The 21,386-nt window shown below is 34.8% G+C and overlaps 1 protein-coding gene across 6 annotated transcripts in view; it reads right to left on the minus strand.

Annotated features, from left to right (window-relative positions):
• Positions 1-21,386, minus strand: part of CDIN1 (CDAN1 interacting nuclease 1) — a 202,128-nt gene that overhangs the window by 179,676 nt on the left and 1,066 nt on the right. The gene's annotated exons all lie outside the window — the stretch shown is intronic.

Below are 21,386 nucleotides of genomic sequence, written 5' to 3' on the forward strand. Positions count from 1 at the left end.
TGCAAATTGGTATAGCCGCTATGGAAAACAGTGTGGAGGTGTCTCGAAAAATTTAAAATGCATATACCTTTCGACCCAGCAACTGCACTTCTGGGTATTTATCCAAAAAAAAACCAAAACAATAATTCATAAAGATCTATACATTTCAATATTCACGGCAGCACAATTTACAATAGCCAAGATATGGAAGCAACCTAAATGTCCATCAACAGACGACTGGATAAAGAAGTTATGGTTCATATATATATAATGGAATATTACTCAGCCCTTAAAAAAATGAAATCCTACTACAACAACATGGATGGACCTAGAGGTTATTATGCTGAGTGAAATAAGTCAGACAGAGAAAGATAAATACCATATGATTTCACTTATATGTGGAATCTAAGGAACAAAAAGAGCAAACTCATCAGAAACAGACTCACAAATATAGTGGACAATTTGGTGACGAACAGAGAGGAGAGAGGGTTGGGGGGCTGGGAGAATGGGGTGAAGGGTTAAAAAAGTACAAATTAGTAGTTGATAGATGGTCACAGGGATGGGGAGCACGGCATAAGGAAGGCAGTTAGCATTAATGTAATGGCTGGGTAGAGAGCTAGAGGAGAGAAGGAGCAATCAGGGGAATCGCTTTATAAACTAATAAATGCCTAACCAATGTACTGTATACTCGAAACTAATTAAAATAAAAAAATAATTAAAAATTAAATAAATAAATAAGAAAGAAAGAGAGAGAGAGAAAGAAAGAAAGAAAGAGAGAAAGAAAGAGAGAAAGAAAGAAAGAAAGAAAGAAGGAAGGAAGGAAGGAAGGAAGGAAGGAAGAAAAAGAAAGAAAGAAAGAAAGAAAGAAAGAAAGAAAGAAAGAAAGAAAGAAAGAAAGAAAGAAAGAAAGAAAGAAAGAAAGAAAGAACGAACGAACAATCTATTGGTGGTTGCCAGAAATGAGGGGTGGGCAAAATAGAGAAAGGGTTCAAAAAGTACAACTTCTAGTTATAAAATGAATCCTGGGATGTACTGTACAACATGGTGACTATAGTTAATAACATTTGTATTGCATATGTAAAAGTTGCTATTAACGTAGATCTTAAAAGTTCTCAAGAAGCATCTGAAATCTTGCTTCTCAGCATGTCATTTGGCTCAAATAAGCTCTTATAAAATTTAAAAAAAAAAAATCTCATTATGAGAAAAAAAGTTTAACTGTGTGGTGATGGATGTTAACTAGACTTATTGTGGTGATACTTCGGCAATGTATACAAATATCAAAGAATTATGTTATATACCTGAAACTAATATAATGTTATATTTCAATTATATCTCAATAACAAGTATATATCTGTGTATATATAAGGGGATGAGGAAAAAACTGGAAGGACATACAGCTTAATATTAATACCAATGAAATCTTAATGGTATTAAAGATTTTTTTCTGTTTGTATATCTGGACTTTCTATTAAACAGCACATATGGAAAGAAAAAAGAATTAACAGAATTTGAAATTCATAGTTTTTCTCCTATTATTACGCTATCACTACTGCTAATAATTTCAACAATGCAACAAGATTTTTCATGTCTGTCTAATCCAAACTAGGAACAAGAGCCTATCACAATAAACAGAAAATAAATTTGAGAGCTATGTATCAATAATAGCCTAAATGTTTTGGTGTATGATGTAAGTAAATGATTCAGTGATGCTGTGGTCAGGGCATGGTATAATGAGTTTTCAGAGGGAAGTCTAGAAAAGCCAGTCAGCAGTGCTATCTATTTTTATGATGCTGGAATCTCTGCAGTGGCAGAGCTCATTGGCATCGTGTACCAGGCACGAAGTGAGGAATGTACTCAGAGGGTTGAGTCCAGAGAAGGCCCAGACTAAAGGCCTCCAGGAGATGGTAAAGAAGTAGAATCTGAAGACTTTTTGCTTTGGAAATTGCCATAATATTTGAGACATTGTGGCAGGCTAAGAAAATCAAAAAAGAGCCTTCCGGAAGCCACCTAGGCAGTTAGTTCATAGGGTGAATACTCTGTGGCTGTCCAGTTGTAAATCCCCTGAAGGGAAAGTTAACCAAGGTTTAAAAATAGGGGGCAGATCACTTCAGGAGGTCCAGTTTTACAGAAAGATCATGCCAAAAATCATAAAGGCATTTACTTCACATGGTCTGGGTTGGTAAGGATTGTACTGGTCTCCATCTGATTCATATGAGCCACATGGCTAAGATTATGAGAATAAAATGGAGACTAGAAAAAGAAAAAGGCCAGATCTCTGATTACAAGTCTGCCTTGATTCCAGACACTGCAGTTTCACACACAGACTCCCTTTTGGTGCAATCTACACTCTCCTCAAGGATAGGACTCTTAAATGTGGTACCTAGAGTGTCAACCTTTAACGAAATCCCAGTGGGAAGGCCATTCGCATTCTGAAAGGAAAGCTACTCTTCACACCATGAAATGTTAGGTAGTACTCCTCAAAATTTTGCAGCTGAGTAACTGCTGAAAAGGATCTTTTGATCAACTTATACCTGGGATATCAAAACACTGTAGCATCGCTTCCTAAAAATAATAGAAAGAAATTACTTTGAACCACATGAAGCAAATCTGCCGACTGTCTCAAGAATAAAAGTCGATAACTGAATTAGAATTAACCACTGAAATTGGGGTTAACTCTTTCTACAAATGTTAATAGGTCAGAATTCTATCAGAATCTAATTTCTTTCACTCACTTTTACATCAAAGTTTTATAAACTACCAAAAACTATATGTAGATAGAAATCATAACACCATTACTAGCTCTTTTGGTGTTAATATCTTTGGCGCGTGGCCACAGATTTTTATACCACCACTAAAGTACTCAGTTAATATCCAAATTTCTACTAAACCAAGCCATAAACCAATCTTCAACTGAAAAGCTCTGTCTACTTGTTTATAATCTGTTACCTGGAAAAAAAGCAGAAGGTCTCTCTAGCCACCTAATCACCATATCAATGACACACGCCACAAGAGAGAAGCACTAGTTTATTTGATTGATCATGGTAGATAAACTCCAAATAACAGAGAAATTAACAAATGCTTGACATTTGCTCAACATCCATTATTCTGACACTGCTTTCAGAATTTCAAAGCCTGGGAGTATGCTTAATCAACATTCATATTCCCTTGTGAGCTACAGGCACCATATTGCACCCCGCCTTCATACTGATGAAAACTGCATATTGGCCATTTCCAAAATGTTCTGGGACTCCACACAGGGCCCCCTTTCTCTCTTGTTCCTGCTCTGCAGTTTTCTTTTAAACACTTCCAAGACAAAAGCATCTGCCAGTTTTTCTCTCTAGGGATGTATGCAAAATGAACTTAACAGTTTTAAGGCAGGAGTAACCCTCACATCTAAATTCATTCATAGGACAGAAAAAGGCCTAAGAGGCCTCTCCAGGGACAAAACCCTGCTGAAATTCTCCCCACACACAACAGTGAGAGCTTTATAAAATCTAAGTCCAGACAATTTCCAATTCAAATGCCCAACATAGCATGACCTTTGTCAGATCTCTGAGCCCAAGATGCACCCATGATTTTTTATTCTAACCAGCACAGACATTAGACAGGGCACTACTGCTAAGCAGGAGGTTCAATATTTGCATGCTCTTCTATTGTGAAAATGTAACAGTGACAGCACTGTGTCAAATTCTTTTCCCTCTAGAACTTTAACTCCATAGGAGAGGCATGGCTGACAGATGACTCCCCAACATCTGTGTTATGTACACTGCACAGCTGAGGAGCCCCGATCACTGTCAGAACATCGCAAAGATGACCCGTGCCTTTCTTTGCTTTCTTCTTCTCCCTGCCCCAGATATATACATATACACATGTGTATATATATATATATTACAAATAGTGCAACTTTTAACAAAATGTAAAAATGGCAACACAGATTAACATAATTCATAGTCATTAAGCTGTTCATGTAGCAGCTCAACATATGTTGTATAAATGTCCTATACCAAATAATTTATCAGATCTGACACAGTGCACATCATATTGTTTTATTTAATACACTTACTAAAATTTCATGGATCAAGCATCACTTCTGAAAGCACAGAGAAAGCACTAGAAAATATTTATTCATCTCCCGTGATTTATTTTGATTACCCTTACAGCTACATGATAAAGTGGAACTCACAAAATTACAAGGTTAAGGTTTACACAGCCATTGCTTCATCTACTAAAATATAACAAATGGCTCCATGTCTGTGCTATATTTTACTTTCATTTAGTGTTAAGTAGTACACCAGGCTAAGCACTTAGCTGCCTACTGAATATTTTAATATTTTTAAATAGGACTTAAACATCCTGACCCAGAGAGTGAAAAACAACCTTAGGAAAGAATATTAAGTCCTTTGTACATACTACATAGAAAAATACTAGGCAAAAAGAAGAAACATGATTTTTGAGTCATCTTCTCCTCAGAAAAGACTTTATAAAAATAAGCATTGGCTAGTATTAGAAAGTTCACAAAAATCCACTGAATGCACAAAGGTCCACAATACTGTGCTACTCACTAAAGGGAAGAGGTGGAAGATAAAATCCCAGCAAAACACATGGCTCCTATCCTTGAGGAATTCAGTCAGTCAAATAGAAAGCAAAAGACAGGGATGCATATATTCCAAATGAACAGGTAAAAGCAACTACAATCGTCAAAGCAAAAAAAAAAAAAATCTTAGTGGATCCAAACCAATATCCAAGTATTCAAGAGACCAAAAAAAGGGGTGGGGGAGATGGGGAGGAAAGAAAGAGAGACAGAGTAATTGGCACTTGAGACTCTGTTTTTTCATCCATTTCCTTTACACTGTTTTATCTGGAGGCAGGTCTCTCAGACAAGGAAGATGAGATGAAAAGGATGATATAAAGAGCAGAAATGGGAGATGAGAGCCCAAAGTAGAAAAGGTCAATATAGCTTTTCAAGAAAAACACGAATGTTTGTGGCCTGTTCATTTTTGAGAGAACCATTAAAGACTGTATCAGATCAACTGCCTTGGGAAAGAATACTAAGGGGAAAAAAAAGTTTTAATTTCCAATGAACTATTTTGTTTAAGATGCAGTAAAAGTGAGATGAAGACAAGGAACAGATCTTTCTCAGGAACTAAGTTTTGTTTCCATTTATGAGTGATAATCATCCCAAGATAACTACAAAATAATAATCTTCCCACAAGGATTACCCTTGGGTACCCACAGAGACTCCATATGTTTCAAGGTGTAAACACTGCAGTCCAGAAGCAAGGCTGAAGCTTCTCAAAAACTCTGCCTTACCATCAGATGACAGGAGAGCTGACAGTCAATGAGATGCTTCATGTGGAGCAAGAAAACCACGAAGCCATGTTATATTGTATTGCAGGTCAGGCAGCAGAGTGACTTCAGATGAATAACAGGTTACTGTAAAAATACTGAAGGGTCTATCATACTGCTCCCTCAGAAAGGAAAGATAAAGACTATGAAGTCAAATAGAGTTCAATACAAAAACAGTAAAGTTCCTATCTCCCAAAAGAAAAGAACTAAAAATAGGAAAATAATCTTGCTCCGTCTAATGCATAGTGATAATGGCACCTGAAAAATCCTTAGTAAAGAACAATTTAACCCTTGCAGCTTTATGTCAGAGCAAAACCACTTTACCCATTTTTAAGGGTTTATAGAAAGATGAGCCCTAGCATTATTACAAGATAGCCTTAAGAGTTGAGGTGGTGGAGGGGAGGTTGTGCATCAAAACAACTCCACATGAGTTAACTGAGAGCACTGAAGAAAAGAACGAGTTTGAGTGTTGCAAAATCTTTCTCGGACCCCTATCATCACCATCACTCTGGCATTTTATTTCTACTCAAGAAATACATTTTACCTTTCTGAGATTATTTTCTGGTTACAAGCCAACCATTATGAACCTTTCAGTGAATCACTGAATAGGGCACTTAAAGGGATAAACAATTATAAAAATAACTCTGTCACAAGTGCATACATTTTATTTTATTTAGTGATGTAATAAGCTTAAGGGCATATATCAGGTCCAAAATGGTCTTGGTCATTAATTTAAGCAATAAATCATAGGTCTTGCCAACAATGACGGCAAACAGATGCTAACAAGGAAATGTATTATTTAATATTGCCATGTGTTATAAAAATGTAAGTGTGTTTAAGACATGTCTTAAATTTTTATAATAATATGCATTTAATACATTACTGTTTTGACACATGCAGGAATCAGATTTATAGGTCCCATTCCGTAGCTTCTTCTGTGAACATGAGAGCATATTCTGGACTTTTTTTTTAAAACAAGAAGGGAAATCTTTAAAGTGCATGCTTGCAACAACATCTAATTGGTTGTCTTGCTGTTTTGTAGTAAATAACATCAACATTGAAACTCATTAAAAAGAATGAATTTACACACTTTGCTGGAATACAAAAATAGAATGCTTTAAAATTACAATTTTTAAAGAAACCTTAAAGACTAAGAAAGTATGAGCACTTTTTAACTAAGTTAGCAACTAATTTTTTCACATTCATTTTGAGCTGTTCTGCATGACATCAGACAAAAATACTTGATTAATGAGTACAGTTCAACATTCACAAATGTAGAAACAACTAGGCAAGAAGAATTCTCTTTATATCTTCATTGAAAAATCCTAAGAATCAAACAGTATCTTGAAATACACACTAATTTGAAATGGAGTCTTTTTATTCGAATTATGTCAAACCATAATATTCCCCTTTTAATATTTCCTTTCACATCAGTAGGCTTACATCTCTCACTGGCAGGTTCAAACCCCCTAGGGAAAAGGCTTGTGAGAGAATGGAATTAGGGCCTAAGGAACCAACCCAAAACCTCTTTTTGTACAAAAAAAAAGAGCTCTTAAACATCAACGAGATGCCAACTCCACTAAAATATTTTTTTATTTGCACATTATTTTGTCTGAGTGTCCTTTTCAATCAACTGCCAGCATGGTCTTCCCCCTTTCTTGCATAGGCAAGAGTCCATGTTTTAGAACACTTGAAGAAGCAGTACTTGGAGTATGGAAACTAAATTTTCTTCATTAAATCTACTGAAGCAGATATTAAAAATGCATTTAATATACTGGCAATGGTCGGTGGGCACCGCTGACTGTGACAGGCCAGTTACTGATGATGTGCCGTCAGATGGCCTTCTCAGCAGGCGCCTGGGTCTCAGGCTGCTGAAGGACAGCAATATCTTCCCTTGTGTGTAAGCTCTATTCATCTCCCAAGTATTTACTAAATCACAGGCCTCTGCACACATAGCCCACGTTTCAGTGTATGCTAACAAATGATGGATGGCCTCGTCAATTCGTTATGTCCTGAAAGCATGGTTTCTTGCCATTCCAATCATCAAACCTCAGCGCTTCAGAGCTGATCAGTCCCCGCGAATATATTTTGCAGGCTCGATTAAAAGAGTAGAGTTCTTTCCATTAGCGTCTCTGACACTCTCCTCCAAACGTTTGTTGTTTCAACCAATTATTTGCGGAGTATTCAGTAAGTGTTCAGATAATTACAACACCAGCAAGTTTGCTTCTGATATTTGCTAAGGTGTAATTTCATCTATGACAAAACGGTTGAGGCATTTGATAGTAAAATTTACGTTTTAAGACAATTTTTCATCTATGTACAACAGGCAAAACCTTAAAAATATTTTATATCATATTATGATGTAAATGCATTAGCAGATGCATTTCAAAAGAACTTTCAAGGGAATGACCAGTCACTGAATCATCTAAACCCTTAAGACAATATTCGTGAGAGTTCTCTTAATTACAATCTAGGTAAAGTAACAAACTACTTAAACATTCTTCTGACAATTCCAAAGTTAGATGACAAAAGTTCGACTTGTCAAAGAAATAAACTTCTTAAAAGGAGATATATTTTCAGTTTCAAGGTTATATACGTCAGTTGTCTTTCGAATAAACCATAAGAACATTTTTATTTTTAGCTACTGGTTATCTGTGGAACAGAAAATAATAGCATACTCATACCTTTCACTCAGAAACAATGAACTTTATACAAACAAACTTACCACAACTAAACAGATAGTTGAGCTCTGAGGAAATGGGGTGTTGTTAAAGAGCTAAACAACATGCTATAAATAAACTCCTGGACACGCTAAAAAAAATTTTTAAAAGTGCCAGTCTCCCCTTGAGCCAATAGCTAGGTAGGCTGTGAAGTACCCACAATCAGCATAAGCTCTATCTACCACATTGCCCTGCCTTTCACCTCAACCTTGACCTCAAGATTAAGCCCATTTTTATTGCGCACAAAGGTCACCTGGATTAGGTCAAAATTCAAGTCCCTTGTCAGAAAAGGTTGATATATTCCAACCTTTCCTTCTCCATGCATCAAATTTTTCATGTTAAAGTCATATTCAGCAGACAATATATTCAGCAATTTATTTTGCCATTGTAATACAGTGCAGAACACAATTGCCCAAAAAGCTATCGCATGAATAAAATATTTTTCACAATGATGTCCCAAATCTAGACTCCTTACACATCTCTAACAGATGAAATAACACTAACCAAGTCTTGTTTTTCATACTTCAGGAGAGTTACATGGTAAAGAATTGTCCTCAAAATGCCATCTACAGTATAATTATGACTTCTATTTCCATAATACTTGGTTACAAGCAACTATTTTTTAGAATGTCACTTAAATTTTTAAGTTTTTTTTTAAAACACAAAGATCTCCAGTCAGTTTTGATACTTTTATCCAGATCTGGCTTCATTCAGCAGCCTAAGTGAAGTAGGTCTAAACCTGAAAGCCTCTCTTTGACCTAGGACCTAGAGAAAGATATGCTCTATAATAAACAAAACAGAAAAGGGGAAAAAAAATTATTCTTTCCTAACTATTATTGCAACTATATGATCAGCAGAACTGCACAAATAAGATAAATTAAACAAATTCTTTGCAGGCAGCATTCTGAAACACACTGTAATTAATAAAAACTAAAGCCTTGAGAAACAATAAATCTATTTTCTTTAAAAAGTTTATGCAATTTCTTTGTGTTTACCACAAGGTATGTTCATAATCATTAGTAGTACTATGACTAGATTTAAAGAGTGTTTAAAAAGAATGTGCATTCTTAAAATTTATTAATACCTATGTCAAACACTACAATCAGTGTTCACACTCATGTGATGATCTGGAGTGTCCCTACAAAATCTCCAGACTTACACCTGAACTCACATAATTATTGGACTCAAGCTACTTCCTGGTGGCAGAACCCAGCTCCAAAACTGGTATTCACTCAAATATCTTTCATAAATTTATAACCACCTTGTTATCAAGGTGAAGCAAGAATGTAAAAAAACAGCTTCTAGAATATGGGGCATTGCATTTGAAAAAAGTTATTAGAAGGAAAATACTTTAAAATTCTCAGGTTTTAACAGTCCCAATTATTATGCCTTAGGCAGTGGTCTTGTTATATAACCATTTTCTATTATGGGAGTGAGGCTGGGGGGAATCAACCTAAACCTCAATATGCCCATTTATTAACAGAATATCACATCTTGGTTGCCAGTACAATCTAAGGACTTCACCACAATTTACTAAAAGTGGGTTTTCTATTATACTGGGGGTAAAAGAACACTTCCGAAACCTAGAATATAAAGGGGTTGGTCTTAGGAAAAAATCTTTTCAGTTCTAAATATTCTAATTATTATAAGCATAAATACCACCAATGAGCATCCTTAAGTCAATCATGGTAACCACAGCAGTAGCAGCAAAAACTTATTCAGCACAGCATCAAGAACGGTAGTAATCATTTTATATATCCTATCTCATTTCAAGTTCATAACAATCCCATTTTATAAATAAGAACACAAAAGTACCAAGAGGTGAGGAAAGTTACCCAAGGTTACCCAGCAAGCAAATCATAAAGCCAGAATTCATATGTTAATTTCCAGAACCAAGTTCTCTAAACCAATATTTAAAACTGCCTTTAGAACAAAAAACTGAACAGCCTCCTGGAGTTCTCAATAATAGGGTTCTGCTTCCTATCAATTTATAAAATAATTAACCATAAACAGAGAGAGCTAAATAAACCACCTAAGGTCAAGCACAGGCTATGACAACTCTGCCAAACTCAATACCACCTGGACAGCCGACTCATGTCTACTGTCTGTGTAGGCTCATCCCTACACAGAATTTCACTTGTCACTCTAAAATGCACATATTCTAGCCTAACATTGTTAATATTTTCCACTTCTGTTTTAGTTCCACATGGTCATATTATTTTATTACTGATACTTTAAATATAGAAAAAAATGGAACATATGAAAATTGAGTCTTTATAAAATTATACTAATTCAAATTGTAATGTGATCAGTTGGGTATCTTCTCATTGTTTTTCATTATAATTGTAGAGATGCTTTATTTGCTTTTTACAATAGAGTAACTGCCAATTGAAGATGTAACACCTAAACTTAAAGTTTCTCTAAAAATAACTTCTGACATGATAAACCCTCAGGTCTACCACTGAAGCATTTCTAAATTCCTACAGAGTGAAGTATCATGGCAATGTTCCTAAATTTAACTAATTACTCTATTATGAAAGGAATTAATTTTCCTAAATGAGACATATGTATATAGCTGTTTTTTTAACCAACCAGCATTTACTTCATGTCAGTTCAGTCAAATGTCCATCATAATATATAGTATAATACCTATAATACACTAGGTACTACTATGGCTCAAGACTGGAATTCTAGCTTCTACACTAACTACAATAGGAAAAGAAATAAGAATACTCTCTTTGGACAAGAAAAAAAGAAAGGAGAAAGCCCAACACATAAAAATATTGTAAGAATAAATGAGATATAGATGTAAGTATTTTGAGCCCCTTTCAGGAAAAAAGCTATAAAAATCAGATAACTGGGTTAAGAAAATTCTGGAAAAGACATGCCACATGGCCATAACATACAATGCAAGTCTCAAACCGCAGGGTTATAGGGGGCTTAACAAATATCTCTGGCGATGGTGGGGAAGCGTGGGGGGAACCCAGGTTTGTAGCATTTGCCAATTTCTGTGGTGTAAACACTACCACCATGGCTGATTTTAAGGTACTGATTCACGATCACAATTTGTAGACTTGGGAAAAGATGCTCGTGATCAGCTCTCACAAGCTGGAGAGGGCCAATTCCAGTACCCATTGGCTGTTGCCAAATTCAGCCCACAGACTTGTTCTGTTTGGCCAGGAAACTATTGGCCCGCACAATGTTTTAAAAAGTCAAATAAATTGACAACATTTAAAACTCAGGATATTTTTTCTAAAAAAGCAGATCTTGAGCTGCTTTCTAGAGAACAGAGGACCTGGCAGCAATGGGCCCACATTCCTGCATGGCAATACATGGCTGGCATAAAATGGCGACTGCTCTCTTAGTACACACAACTATACTTCCACTTTGCCACAATCCCAGCCAGGCTAGCTTCATTTATGCACACCTTGTTGTTACCTCCTGGCCCCCAAGAAAGATGGGAGTCTGTGATCTCTAGTTAAAGAGCATGAATGGAGAGTTTTGCCTCCAAATTTGGAACCTTAGTCAAATCGCGGGGCGACATTCTTCCCTCAGTGTCTGCATCTATAACACTAACGATTTGACTAAATGATCTCTAATTGCAACCTCGATCCAACACTCTATCAGTCATTGAATCTGAAATAACGAGAGGGATGCAGTTCTTTCTGGGGAAGCTTTTGTGATCAGAACGTGAAGAGTTCCAAACACACCTACCAAAGAGCAAACAACAATTCAGAATGTTATAAATTAGAGGTTAAATATGTTTTTACCCTAATATATATTTTAGTTGGCTACACAAAATAAGAATCCAGATAATGTTAACCTCATCAGTTAAGAAATGATGTTTGTGAGCTGTGCGTCCTATCTAGGCTGTGAGTCTGTGGGGTTTTTAATGCTCTATAGCAAAGAGTCTCTCTCATATCCCGAGTCCATTTTCTATCTTAGCTAAATGGGGCTTGAAGTGCAAGTTAATTTCAAATTTTATTAGCTTTCCCTACCAATATTACCAGAAAAAACAAACAGCAGTGTAAAATACCTTAAGCAAAAGATGATATTGACTTGGAAGAGTTGTAGACAGAAATAAAACATTGCAAAAAAATGAATTGCCAGTCTAATTTCATGTGTGATTATAGGAAGATGCATTTAAACACTTTACCATCCAAGATCCTATCTACAAAGGAGGCCTATGAAGAGCACAGAAGTCTTAGACATCACCTCATAAGTTACGGAATCTTAAGAGGCTAAGGTGTGGCAGAGGCATGAGTGACAAATCACAAAGAGGTTTCACCCTGAATTTCTAGTCATCTGAAAGCTGAAGTTAGGTACTCACAGCATTCTTAGATTAAACTTACCCAGTTCTGACTATTTGAGAGTGATTACAAATATACATGACAAACAGTAATTCATAAACTTGTTGAGTATAAAGCTGAATCTTTCATGCCACTAGCCTGATTGGGTAAGCAGCAAGTCAAATAGCTAATAAGTGAGCTTAACCAAACACCTGCATCCCAAAGCTTCTAGATCGTCCATCCTATAGGGTACTAGCTGCATATTTTGGGATTTTCAACAGTTGAGTGATAACCCTTGTAAATATCAAAGGTCTGTCATGCCTCCTCTTTCCTAAAGCAGGGCTAAAAATAAGATCAGCATTTATATCATCATTTTTTGGTCCCGGAGCAAAGGATAGATCTCAACAATAACCAAAAAATTTACAATTAAAAATAAGTATAAGAGTTATGGAGAAGGAGAGAACACGGTAACAATGCACCATATATTTTGTCTCGGTCTAGTTATATGACTACTGCTCTCAGGACAACCTCAGAAAAAGACTGGGATTCACACAGAATGGCTTCAATTGCCAGAGGTAATATTTGGTCAGGGAAAGATAGTACTTTCATATTTGACTGAGCAACAGTATCAAGATCCATGAATCCACTTTACTTTTTCCTCTACTTGCATGGCTTTCTTTGTTTCAAAATATTTATTCCTGTGGTCCTGACATTATTACTCTAAGTTTAATAGTTGTCGAACATTTTTAGCAGCTGAATCTCAATATTTAAAATACATAAAAGAAATAATTTGAGATATTTTTACATTCGGTTATCTCAATGAGGTTTCAGGTATTTTGTCAGGTCACAGATGGAAAGACATACTAAACTAAACAAACAAACAAACAAACAAACAAAACCTTATTTGATGTCCGAAAGCCAGAAGGGGAAAATAAATAAAGATCCCCCTCAGCTAACAGATAGCATTTTAAAAAAGCTGATACTATCAAACATGTCACTGTCTTTTGGTATGGAGGAAGCACTGGGTTATGAGCAAGAACTAGTAACTCAACATATATGTTATCAAGATGCCTCCTGAAAGGTAGGGATGGAAAGAGTGAGAAAAGAAAAACAGGCATTTCATCCCCTGATATGGCCAGGAAAGCGCTGGATTCATGACCAGCCATATGCCATTTTTAATACATGAGGCACAGATTGCTCCATGCTGGTTTCATACCCATGAACCAAACCATGCTGGATCCATTTGTCTGTTCAGTTCCCATAAGAAATGGAGATTTGTCATTCAGTTAGAAGCTGCACTCCAGCACCTTTAGTGTGTCACTGTATAGCAGCTCACTGTATAAGCAATTTGAGAGCAGAAAGAGAAAATTATCTCAAATCAGACTTTGAAAAAACATCCTTTCAAGAAAAAGACAATTGAAAATAAAATAAGGAAAATTTATTTTTACTCATCTCCCACGTGGTTTTCATATCAGTACATGACTTTCCCATATTAAGGTCACTTTTCATACTTACTCTGGAAAAGTTCTTGTATATTGGTTGTTTTGTTTTTACGGAAAATTCAACCAATATGGCGAAATTGCACAAAATGTGTAATAAAAACATAATGGTGAATTCAGTCAACATTTGTTTAAAGTCAAATAATAAAATATTATTACTCTATACATCTATTGAACATTTTTCTCCTAGGGAAACATATAATTCCTCTTTATTGTACCAGCAAACATTCTGGTATGGGTTATGACTTAGTAAAGTTGGATGCCTGAATGTAGACTTTAAAATGAAGTCGATAATCTAATAACATGAAAATTTTCCCCTCAAACTAATAGGAAATACAGTCAGCATGTGGGTTTTTCTCAGCATAACATTATCTGAGGTTTTCTTCAAACACTGTACTCCTTTGCAAGAACTCAAGCTCACCTCACTTTTGCAACTATCCAAAGGAGCACAAATATCTGATAAAAGTTAAGTGGCTCTTTTAGAAAGAAAAGGGGCCTATAACAAAATAACCCACCAGCAGAGTCTTTAAGGCTAGACTACAAATCAGTAACCAAACAAAAACCTGAAATCTTATGGAATAAAAAATCATTTTAAAACATAAGTAAAGGAATTATATAAAATAACCATATTCTTTTTTAAACCAGTTTTTAGACCAATTTCTTTTAGACCTATTTCTTTTCCAATTTGTACTAATGATTAATACAGAAATACTCCTAGATATATTTCCTGAGTATATGAATATTATTTTTGAAGGTCATGTAAACTAATTGTATTTCTTTGGCAAAACCGCCAAAAGAATTTCCAGTTCAAAAAAAAGACTGACATTTTCTCCCTTTACAAAAGTTATTCTCACTCATTATTCTGGACTCAGGTCCACCACATTATCATAAGTATAGAAAACTGACCACAAATTGAGAACCAACTCTTAATTCAATCAAGAGAGCAAGGCCAATAGAAATAACCTGCCAATTTAATTTAAATCAAGCCCTTCAGTATTAATTATGTACTCCAATGTGCTATTACGATTCTTAAAAATCAGTGAATCTAGGTTAAAAAGTTTTAAAAACTGGCATTGTATAGAACTATGAAAGGTGTTTCAAAAGGTTATTCCTCAGACATTTCTTCTATAGGCCATACACTAAATTATAATAATAATCACATTTACAGTTATTAAATACATACCAGAACCTCTACACTATGTTAGCTGTTTTGCATACCTTATTTCACTTAATCCTCAGCCTTAAGGAACTGAACAGCAACACGCAAAAGAGAATAAGAGTACAAATCTGGAGCAAGACTCTACCTGAGTTTGAATACTGCTTCTTTCTACTTCCTGGCTATGGAGCTTCATCCTTCCTTTTACAAATGGCGCAACTATGAGTCAAATAAAAAGAGGCAGAGTCAAGTCTTTCCCAAGAACAAATTGTTACATGAAGTAAAAACAATGGAATAAAAAACCTCTGGGAAAAGTGAACAGATTAAAAGGAACCGTGATACTAATAGTGGCACTAAATTAAACTCAGCCATCCTAAATAAATAGAAAGTTAAGTAAAATTGCTGTGCTTTGGCCAAGTAAGTCTCTTAGCTACCCTACTCCTAACTAGACTGGACTCCTAGGTCCATCACCAAGAACCAGTAAGTTCAACACCGGCAAATTGACAGTAGAGCCAGCCCTAACTCTAGTTCTCAGGTAAAGGTAGGCGAGGATTTCAAGAAAATGAACCCCACATATTCATTTAAGCACAAATAGCCCAGCCAAATGAGTTTTTAACTACTCCTTTTGAGATTTCTCTAAGAATAGGGTCATATGAGTGAATAATTTCCTGTATTGTGATCCGAGAGTGGGAAAACATGTTGTGAGCCAAGACAGAAAATCATGCTTAGAAATGTGGAAGGCACCATTAGAAACCCTGATGCAGGATCCCTAAGGAAAAAAGATATACCAGTGGAGTAAAGACACTTATTTGCTTAGAGATTTATGGTATCTAGAGTTTAATTTATGACTCATTAGTACAGGCATAAATAGTAACCAAATAACTAATGTATGGCAAGGGAACTCAGGGGAAAAAAAATCAACAAAAGGCTTAGTTTACCAACAAAAGAATTTTCAACAAAGGTATATCTCCTCTAAGAATCCCACTTCACTAACTATATCTGAACTAACTGTCCAACAAATTCTTTGGTTTCTAACATTCTATGATTATAATAATTTACAGCTACAGAATGAATCTTAAACTCTTTCCTCAGACTACAAGTTATTCAAAATTAACTGCATTATTCTGTTTTCTAAAAAATACCCAAATAGTACCCCAAACATAGTGAGCACACAGTGAATTATTATAGACCAAATGCTATAAGAAGTGGATAAATTGCAAGGACCAGTCAAAATCATGCACTGACTGTAGGATGCGTTGTTTCACATAACATGGTGATACTGGATGATATTAGTTGAAAAGTATTCCAGTGAGAGAAATAGAAAATCACCATTAGGCAAACACTAGTAATAACTGTTTCATGTAAGAACTATTGATGGATGTTAAAAATCAGTGGAGAAAACTGTGATGTGAGAAACAGGATATTTGCAAAATCTCAAAGGATATCCCTACAAAGTAATTATTGTAAAGTGAACAGTAGTAACTTTACAGTGGAGAAACTTGGTGGACATCACACCTTACCAAGGATAATCTCACCAGTAATAAGATATATGAAGTCGTGCACCCCATGACAGGATGCACTGAGAAAGGCACAACATCACTTCTGGGGTATTCTTGCCAAGAATGGTTACCCTCCATCTAATCACGAGAAAACATCACACACAAATTTAGGAATGTTCTACAAAATAACTGACTGGTACTCTTCAAAAGTGTCAAGATAGTAAGGATCAGTCATAAGTTTGAGGTGACTAAGAAGACATTACAATTAAATCTGATGTGTGATCCTGGGACAGAACAAGGATATTAGTGAACAAAAGAGCAATGTTCAAAAAAGGTCTGTAGATTAATTAATTGCATTGCATAAAAATTAATTTCCTGATTTTGACAATTGCGCTATGGTTATGAAAGATAGTAACATTATGGTAAGCAGGATGAAAGGTATATAGGACTTCTTGTCCTATTTCTGCAACTTTTCTATAAGTTTAAAATTATTTCAAATTTACATATTATTTTGAAATGAAGAGAGAGACCACATGTATTAGTTTAAGCATAGAGAGCTCAGCCAAATGAGTTTTTAATTATTCCCCTTGAGATTTCTCTAGAAACAGCCTCATATGAGCCATATACATGCATACATATACATATAGTCAAATGCATATATAACATTTAGTATTTGGGCAGAAAATATAATGTTAAAATAATAGCCTGATAAGTAACACCCAATTAGGCTGGGAGCTTCTACCTCAATAAGAAGGTCCAGGAAATAACTGGAAGATGCAGATCAATAAATGTGTCCCCAGTAAGTACTTAAATGCAATATGTCCTGTGTTCTTGGGGTCAAAGGGCCCATTACTGAAAAACTGCAGAACAGAAAATAATAGAGAGTGAATTTTGGAGTTGTAAGATATTAGAAATCACAAAGTCCTACCCCTTCATTTTCAATTGGAGGATTCTGAGACCAGAGTGGCTAAGGGGATTGCCCAGGTTCAATGTGATGACTTGAAAGACATAAATTTGTAATTTTAGTGAAAACAAAGAAGCCATGGGGAAAGGCAAGCATGTGGAAGCCACAGTGTAAAATAAAAATTAAGCTACATATTTATTTCTGAGCATATATTAAAATAAATTTCAGCTAGAAAGATTAAAAAATTAAGAGCAAGAAAGAAAGCCATAAAGAACCTAGAAGAAAATTTAAGTGAAAGATTTATTTTTCATATCTTAGAATAGAAAAGGGGTTCCTCAGCATAAAAGGAAAAGTGCAAAAAACCCATATATTTAAAGTTAAGCATTTCAAAAATAGAACGATATCTAAAAGCAAACAACTGGGAAAATATCTGCAACAAATATGACATATAAAAGATCAACATCCTTAACATATGCAGATCAATAAACAATAACGAACAAACAATAACACTAACACTCCAATAGAAAACAGGTAAAGGACATCAGGCAGGTAATTCAAGAAGAAAACTAAATGGTCAATAAACATTTGAGAAAACATACAATGTATTATAATAAAAAATGCAAATTATGAGACATCATTCTTGATCCATTGTATTAAAGATTAAATGATAACTCCCTTCATAGCTGGCAAAAGTTGCAGAGACAGATACTCTCATGCTCTGTTGGTAATAAAATTAGTGCAATCTTTTTGAGAGTAATTTGCCAATACATATCGAAATCTTTCAAAACATAAATATCCTTTGATTTGAAATAGCTAGTGGTTGTCAAAGTATGGTCAATAGACTCCTGGAGTCCTTGAAACCCTGTCAGGGGTCTACAAAGTCAAAACTATCTTTATAGAAATAATAAGACATGATTTGCCTTTTCCCCTATATGACATCTGCACTGATGGTACACAAACAATGGCAGGTAAAGTTGCCAGTTCATGAGCACAAATCAAGGCCAGGCACATCTGTCCAAGGGGTCACTGTATTCTTCACCACTACATACTTCCAGAAAAAAAAAGCTGGTTTCACTTAAGATTCACTTATTAATTGTATTAAATCTCAACCCTTGAATACACATCCTTTTAACATTCTATATAACACAATAAGAAGCAAATACAAAGTATGTCTACTGTATATAGAAGTCTGATGGCTGTCTCAAGGAAAAGCACTTATATGATTGAGAGCTAACCTGGCCGATTTTTCCATGAAAACACCATTTTTACTTGAATAAACAATAAACAAAGTATGATTATTCAGATTTGGGTGTCTGGCAGACATTTTCTCAAAAATAAACAATGTAAGACTATCACTTCAAGGAAAACAAGTGATAGTATTTGTTGCCAATGATAAAATTTGAGCTTTCAAGGGAAAATTCAAATATTGGAAAACTCTGTATCCATCACCATAAGCTTGACAGCTTCAAATCTTATAGACTTTCCTGATGAAATCAGTGAGGATATTAACAAATGTGAATTTTTCTGATATTATATAATGAAAGGTGACATTTAGAAGATTTGCATAACTCACAACCAACATTTTGCAAGAGAACAATTCATGATGACAAAAATCATGCATAGGTAAAAGATCCACTCAAAGTTCAAGATAGGTCAATGGATCATAGTATAACAGTGAAAAGATTCGTGATATAGTTTCACACTCCATGTGGCAACTAACCATTCAGAAAATGCCACTTGTTGGGTTGTACGCAGTAACAAAAATATCCAGAATTATCGGAAAAGCCTATTAAATTACTCTTCCCTTTCCAACTACATATTTGTCTGAGGCCAGAGTTTCTTCATATTCTTTAATCAAAACAATATAACACAACAGGTTGAATACAGAAGCAGATATGTCTTCCTTCTATTAAGGCAGGTGTTAAAAAAATTTGCAGAAGTGTAAAACAAGGCCATTTTCTCATTATTTTTTTGAAATGGTTATTAATCATATTATGTTAAACATAACATGTTAACAAGTAATAAGTTTATTATTGTTATTTTAAAATAAATTAATAAGTAAATTTTTAAATTTTCGGTTTTAATTTATATTCTGGTAAATATCAACAGATAGAACCCATATAAACAAAAGTTCTCTGGGGTCCTCGGAACTTTTTTAGACTGTAAGGAGATCTGGAAACTAAAAGTTTGAAAACTGCTCATATGGTCATTCCCAAGTTCCGGGAATCTAAAGAAAATAAGCAGACTTGGCATTATATATGCAAACATATAATATCACAAAATTAGGAAAACAAAACCCTTGATGTCAAACAATAAGAAATAGATGGTACATATAGAATGTGATATTATTGGTTACTTGAAACAAATTGTGAAGAAGTTTTGAAGATGAGGAATATTCACAATATGTTAAGTGAGAAAAACAAGATCTACAAAGTGCATTGGCAGAGACAATATTGCACTAGGGAAAAAAAAAGACCAGAAGGAAATATGTAAAATGTTAACAGAAATTTTCTAGCCTATAGGATAACAAATAATTTCTTTTTTCTTTACTGAGTATGTAAAACTTTTAAAATCAGGAAAATTAAATTTAGCAACTTTTCAAAACATTTCAGTATTTTAATTTGTTAGAACTCAATGTAGGTGAATGCCACCGGAAAAAAAATTGCTATTATCATTATTATTATTATCATTAAAACTAATCGAGGCAGCTTAGTATAGAACTCTGAACTGAAAATTACAAAATCTGTTTTCAAGGCACTGTTTGGTCATTAAACATCTCTGGGATTTTTGACAAGTCACTTAACCTCTTTGAACCACCAGAAATTATCTCTGAGGTCCTGGCCGAAACAACTCTCTGATAAAATGAACTATCATATCTAAAGGTTGTTCAAGTCCTTTGCAAGGAATATGTAAAGGAAAACAGTGCAATAGTGAAAACTGTGACACCAACTCCAAAATCACACTCTTTATACAATTCCCACCCATGCTGCTAAATGGCTCTTCAATTCCTTCTTTTGCAGATTAGTAGTGCAACCTCTTGAAATAAAGTTTTCGGTGTAAGAAGAGTTTGTTATTCCCCAAGTAGTATTTGAGAGAAGTGAAAACTATTTGGGCATATCGTGAATAAAAAGAAAAAGGGCATATGAGAATAAGTAGGACAGCACGGTGCCCCAAATGAAGAAATCCTTCATAAGTGTACTTCATAAGCCCTTCATAAGAGTATGTCGAGGTTACCTCTTATGGAGAGGACAAACTATTTACTATGGAAACAAAAGAAGAAAAACAGAGAAAGAGAGAAGAGGAAGAGGAAAAGAAAAGCAAAAATACAGTGGCAATATTAGTACATAATGAGAGAAGAGTATCTAAAATGTATGTTCTATTTTAAAACCACCCAGATAAATCTACCTGGTCCCTTAGCTGACCAGCCTTCATCCATTTCTGCTCATTGGCAGAATTGGCAACAGTTAGAGACAGAAAATTCAATTACAATTTGTCAATTTTATTCCTAGATAAGAAGTCTGAGTAATATCTTAAGACTATATAAAGGATAAATGTTGCATTAAATTAAATCTAGATGATATTAGAAAGAGATCCTGCATTTCACAGATTAGGAAAACTGAGGTCATAAAACTAAGATCATAAAAGACCTTGAATTTATGCTTCAATTTGTACTTTATTAACACTAACTATCCAATAATCTCTCTTTTTCAGAAAATACTTCTATGATGCTATCTGTTCAAGGGTTACACATCAAGGACAAGGAAGTTCTCCATTAGGGGCTAATGGTGCTCAGTACCACCAAAAAACATTCGTACAAGTTTGAATTTGATTTTGAAATAAAAGTAAATATTCTAATCTTTTAACATGTCACCAATACAATAATATTTTTGTCCTGGACTGGTTCGCAGTGTAATGTCTGGGCCTCAGTTCACACATCTTTAAATGAACTATATAGTATACAGTTCCTAAAGTCCTTTCTTAGAAAGTTGGATAA

Source organism: Pteropus medius, unplaced genomic scaffold, assembly GCF_902729225.1.
Source record: "Pteropus medius unplaced genomic scaffold, Ma_sr-lr_union100, whole genome shotgun sequence".
NCBI classification, from domain to species: Eukaryota; Metazoa; Chordata; class Mammalia; order Chiroptera; family Pteropodidae; genus Pteropus; species Pteropus medius.